Raw genomic sequence first — 6,446 nt, forward strand, 5'->3', positions numbered from 1 at the left:
CAGACTAAGAAATAAAGTAATGCAATTTTTTAGATGCAATGAACAGATGAATCATAACTTCTGATTTTTAAAAAGCATGACATACTTTAAAGAAAGGGAAGAGGAATCTCTGTGCCAATGGTTACTAAAAACCATATATACAAAATAACTGAAATATATGTTAACTTATGCTAAACTATATAAATTTAAATGTTTTCCAAGTCCCTGCTAATCGCCCACTTCTAGTATGGGTTTGGATCTCTTTCCCGTAATCTTGTAAACTTCCATCACTGTTATCATCATCAGTAGAAGAGTCATTAATGACTTTTAACACCTCATCATTGTCACTTTCTGCAGAACACTCATCATTATCAGAGTCTGAGAATTCTGTATCTTTTTTATTTTTAAATGGCACGTTGGGAAACAAACTGGAAGCTATATGATTCTCTATAATTTTTATTTTTTGGGCTTTTGAAAGTTTCATTGAGTTAATTAAACCATGATGATGCAGGTACTTATTTAAAATATCGACACGGAGCTGTCTTAACTCGCGATTTTCATACAGTTCCACCCAAAAAAACTCTCCATAATCTTTTTTACTCTCTTCCTCCTTTTGCTGCACATTTGAAGCATGTCTCTTTTTTTGGAGGAAATCGGAATGCTTGAGTCTTTCAAGGTAGGCGGTAACAAATTGTTTTTCAACAATAAATTTTGTTGAAAAAGCTTCCACAAAATTTTGGTCTTCAACTTGACCTAAAGTAAAAGCTTTCTTCAACTGTATTCTTGGTTGGAAATCATCCACACTTCGGACTTTATCACTAATAGATGTTGGTGTGACTCTGACATCCATATACCTAAAACTGGGCAATTTTGATGTGTTTGGCACAGGAGCAGGTATACTGCTTAGTTTTGGCCCAACAAAAGGATATTTTAAACAATAGTCACAAGTATAACCCAATTTTGTTAGGCAGGACTCTTTAACAAATTCTAAAAATTTCTCTCCTTTCCTGAAATTCAAATCCATAAAAGATTTTAATGCCTTAAAATATGAGAGATCTTTTATTTTTTCCTTAAAATTATCAGTGTGAAAGAACTGATCACATGCTTATTTGGAAACAAAACCTTTTAAGTATCCTCCAGGGCCAGGAGCACCTTCTATGCGATTAGCAACTTCTTTGCAAACACTTCTGGCATTGTACTTGCGGTTAATAAGTGACATAGCATAGAAAGGTTTGCGATCTGCAGACGTAATTGTAAATGACAGGTGAAGCTGCTTAAAAAACTTAGGCTGTATGAAGTTTTTGACGTTGAAGATACTGGAAACATTGCGTGGAACATTTCTATTGTTAAATTTTTAGTGGTGGTGGTACTAAAACCACTCTGTACCATAACACAGGTAAACAAATCTACCGTATTCAAGGCAGAATAGCTTCCCTTTTGACTCCACATTCGAGTCAAACTGTTCTGACTACTTGACAAGATGCCCCGGACTTAATTTTTTTTCTTTTGAATTGGATAAAATTTTTCATGACCCCTCCCCTCAAACTAAATTTTCATGGCCCCCCCCTCAAGCAACATATTTTCTCCATGACCCACCCTTAAATCATACCTGATTTTTCGTGACCCCTCAAGATAGCTTCCGGCCCCCCCTAGCTATAATAAATGACCACTCCCATATGTTCCCTACACAAATTCACAGTTTACGTCGGATCTCGACCAAATTTGGCAGGGATAGATACTTGGGCACGAAGGTTTTTCCTACATTCCGAGAAGGAAAGTGAAAATCGGACCAGCCGTTTAAAAGCCTTATGGTGACAAACGTTCGCACAGAAGATTTTTATATATTAAGATAGATTATTTTTATTACTTTTTTATTATTCATTGCAGTGTAATATTACTAAAATGCTTTTATCTTTGCATAATTAATTTCACTAAAAAAAGGAGTTTTACTAAATCAGAGTGAACTCTGTAGTACAGTAGCATTAGTGGAAAAAAAAGGCAAATAATTCGAAACTTAATTTGAGATTGGCGCTCGCGTTGGCGAGTGCTGAGAGTGCTAAACAGCCAAATAAAGATTAGACTCCGTCGTTTTCTAGTACGTCATCGCTTATTTAAGGTAACCACTGATGAGGCCTTCTTGTAGATAGTGATGCCCCCACCCCCTCCCCCACACCCAAAACTTTTTGAGTGAATATTCCGGTTCGAACAAACTTTATTTTGTTCGAAAGGTCACGGCAAGCACACCTCATTTCCATATTTCCACTTTTTAGTTTGAACAATTTTTCGTTCAATTTTGAACAGTTCAAAAAAGAAAAAAAAAAAAAAGCAACTTAACATTAGCATCTACGAAGAAATAAGGCAAACATAGATCCTGAACTTAAAGACGGGTTGGCTTCAAACAAACTTTATTAGACTCTTGACGAAGAAGATGTATTGAAAAGAGTTTTTTGATTTAGCTAGTTTAAAGTTATTTTTGAACACCTCAGAAATTTTTAACACCTACAGGAGGAAGTAAAAAATTTTGAAAAAATTCTGCAGATTCTGAATTCTGTCGGCCTCGCTTGATCGGGTAACGAATAAACGAATACCCGATAAACGAATTATTCGAATAGCATTTCACATTCCATCAAATCAAAACGTTTCCACTAATCAATCTAATTTATTTTGTCGTTGACATTACAAAAAAATCTTTACTAATAATAAAGCTGAATGTCCCTCTGTCTGTCCGGATCTCTGTCTGTCAAGATATCTGTGACGCGCATAACGCCTAGACCGTTCGGCCAATTTTCATGAAATTTGGCACATAGTTTGTAGCATGGGGGTGTGCACCTCGAAGCGATTTTTCAAAAATTCGATGTGGTTCTTTTTCCAATCCAATTTTAAGAACAAAACTGTCATAATAAGATGGACGAGTAAATTACGAAATTATCATAACGTGGAACCGTAACATGGGTACAAGCCAATTGGCGAGAAAATTCACAATACATTATTTGTAAATATACAGACGAACCAAAAGACCTTTTAATTTTCTATTACGGGCAAAGCCGTACGGGTACCACTAGTAAAAAAAATAAAATAAAAAACAATGATGGCATAGGCGATAATTAAATTAACTAACACAAAGAAATATAAATATTGCTAATGGTAATAATTCCATAGATATTAAACGTTAAACACGGCAGACGAGGAGGGAAAAAAGAAGGAGTTAGTGTTTCTAAAAGGCCTCGAGCAAGCAATTCACTATGATGGACTTTCTCAAAAAATAGTAAAAAAAATGGTGCCAAAACAAAGATTTAAATTAAATTGAAAGTTTTTTTTTTTAGATAATTTTCATACGTACTTTTATATTACTTAACTGTTATATTATTTTGCTGTTTACTTAGATTATTCAAAATCTTCTTACCATTAACATTAATTACTTCGTTTAGATAGCTATTGATTTATCATTATTATGTTTTAAGACAAATGTCAATTTGGAAGGGAAAAAAAAATTCCCCGCTTAATCAAATATCTCTCTTAATCGAATAAAATGTGTTGGAACCGACGATATTCGTTTAAGCGGGGCTGATAGTATGAACAAAACAATGGGGTGCATGGATCCTTAGATCATTGGTCTAATAATGGATCGGCTTCACTTGTCGCAACCCACGGAATGGGTACCACTGTATTGCCGCAATGAAACTTCAATGGACATATTTTGGCAGCGATCTAAGTGAGACCACACAAAACAGGGGCTCAAACTATACAAAGGGATAAATTTTCCGAAAATTTACTCCAAACAGCTTTTGAATAAAAGAAACATTAAACAAAACAATTTGCGACACTTTTTGGCATAATACAGTGGACTCTCTCTATTCTGAACACTCATGGAACCAAACAAGTGTTCAGATTATGGGGGTGTTCATTATAGAGGGAGACTGTATAATTCATGTATGTGTATTTTGTTACGTTTGTGGATTATGTTCAGTACTTTACCCAGTGAGCTTTATCAGTTTTATTGAGAACTAGTGGCACCCGCACGGCTTCGCCCGTAATAGAAAAATTAAAGGTCTTTTGGTTCTCCTGTATATTTACAAATAATGTATGGTGAATTTCTCGCCAATTGGCTTGTACCGACGTTACAGTTCCACGTTATGATAATTTCGTATCTCGCCAATTGGCTTGTGCCCATGTTACGGTTCCACGTTATGATAATTTGGTAATTTATGATAGTTTTTTTCTTAAAATTGGAATAAAAAAAGAACCACATCGAATTTTTGAAAAATCGCTTCGAGGTGCACACCCCCATGCTACAAACTAACTTTGTGCCAAATTTCATGAAAATCGGCCGAACGGTTTAGGCGCTATGCGCGTCACAGACATCCTACAGACATCCTACAGACATCCAGACATCCTCCGGACAGAGAGACTTTCAGCTTTATTATTAGTATAAAGAAGAGGTGCTGAATTTTAGATTGGTGACTAGTGCAATGCCTAATCCAACTCAGTAGGACCTAAACTCTTGCACATTTACTTATTTATTTTTTAATATATATATATATATATATATATATATATATATATATATATATATATATATATATATATATATATATATATATATATATATATATATATATATATATATATATATATCTTTATACATAAATGGCTACTTCTATGTGTATGTATGTATGTATGTATGTATGTATGTATGTAGGTCCGAGGTAATCTCTTCAAAACTACTGAACCAATTTTAACCATTTTTCCACCATAGATAGCTACATTATCAGGGAGCAACTTAGGCTATAATTTATTACTAAAAAACTTAGTTTAAAAACGTTATGATTGAAAACAGTAAATGTCATGTAATTTCCCCAATAAATGATTAAATATAAAACCCGTTGTTACGAAAATTCGTTGCCATACAACAGCAATATTAAAAGTAATCGTAATGAAAATTTTGAATCAAGGCTTCTCGGGAGCAAACATGAGTTTAAAGTCATTTAAACATTTGGAAACTCTACTTTTTGCACAGTTAGGGAAACATAGAGAGCTTTTTTTTTCTTTTCTTTTTGTGTGTGTGCACTATTTAATCAAATAAAGCGCACGTTTTTTTTAGTGATCTTTGTTTTTGCTAGTTCATATTTTGGAAATTCTTCAAAGTTTTATATGCTTGAATTCGTGCTTTCGTTTCTACATGAATACTCGTTCGTTCTTCATACTTATTGCTATTTTACTTTTATGGGTAAGGAAGAAGGTCGATTTTTAATCACGTCAGAGCGGTATGTTTTGAGTTCTTTCAGTTAAAACAGAAAACGAAAGAAAGTAGCGATGGTTTCTCACAATTATTACTGACCCAGGCAACGCCGGGTATTTTTGCCAGTATCTATCTATCTATCTATCTATTAGGGCTCGACCGATGGCATTTTTTGGCCGATGGGCCGATGCCGATTGTTGGCCGATTGTTCAAAGATGGCCGATGGCCGATTGTTTTCCTCCAAATGGCCGATTGCCGATGGCCTATGGCCGATGCTGTTGATCGATGGCAAAAAAAAAAAAAAAATCTAACAAATAAATTGATAAGATTGTCAGGGATTTAAAGGATCATTGATTCATTTCACTTTATTCTTTTCTACTAATAAGGAATTGTAATCCCCCCCCCCCCCAAAAAAAAATCGACCTAAATTTTTATTTTACGATCATCCAATTTAAACTTCACAAGTTTTTTCGGCGCATATGTACATGTACCTATAAGAACATATAGATGATCGAAATATCCATTTTGAACGCCTCCTTAGTTAATTATTGCAAATTCTCTTGTGATGTCTTCATGCGCGAAAACTTACATTACTCAAAAACGTTATGAAATAGTAAGTTGAAAACTCATACGTACGTAGTATGTTCTAAAAGTTCGAAGACAAGTTGTATAAAAATTTACCGTGAATAGTTCACATTACCGAAGTACATCTATCTACAAAATGGTCACTTTGAACGACTATGCACTTCGGCCAACGTTCGTATAGATTTTAGAAGGACTCGAGGACAGGGACCGATTTACACACTTGGATGCCCCGGGGCACTGACAAATATGGTGCCCCCCCCCCCCAGGCTCGGACTGGCCCACCTGCCAACCTGCCCGAGGGCAGGTGCGCCCTTCCTACTTTTTAAGATGAAATGCAATGCAAACGCCTTCGCTGAAAAACAAAAATAAAAACTTGTCTTGCAAATTCAGAACAAAAATTTTCTAATTGATTTGAAAGCTCTCATACCTTCCCCTCATTTTGAAGTTTCGAAAATTTTCCTCCAAGCCCACTTTCCCTAATGTTATCGTCTTAAATTTTCCGTCTTTTGAGTTTCAATTTCGAAAAATTGCCGGGAAAAGTTCCTTCTATCCCATCCCCTTCCTTCCCGTAATGTTTCCAAAGATTACCAACACGAGCGTTTTTAAGACTCTTATTTCAAAAAATGAAAAGGGAGAGACCTTC

The sequence above is a fragment of the Uloborus diversus genome, chromosome 1, assembly GCF_026930045.1.
Source record: "Uloborus diversus isolate 005 chromosome 1, Udiv.v.3.1, whole genome shotgun sequence".
In the NCBI taxonomy this organism is placed as follows: domain Eukaryota; kingdom Metazoa; phylum Arthropoda; class Arachnida; order Araneae; family Uloboridae; genus Uloborus; species Uloborus diversus.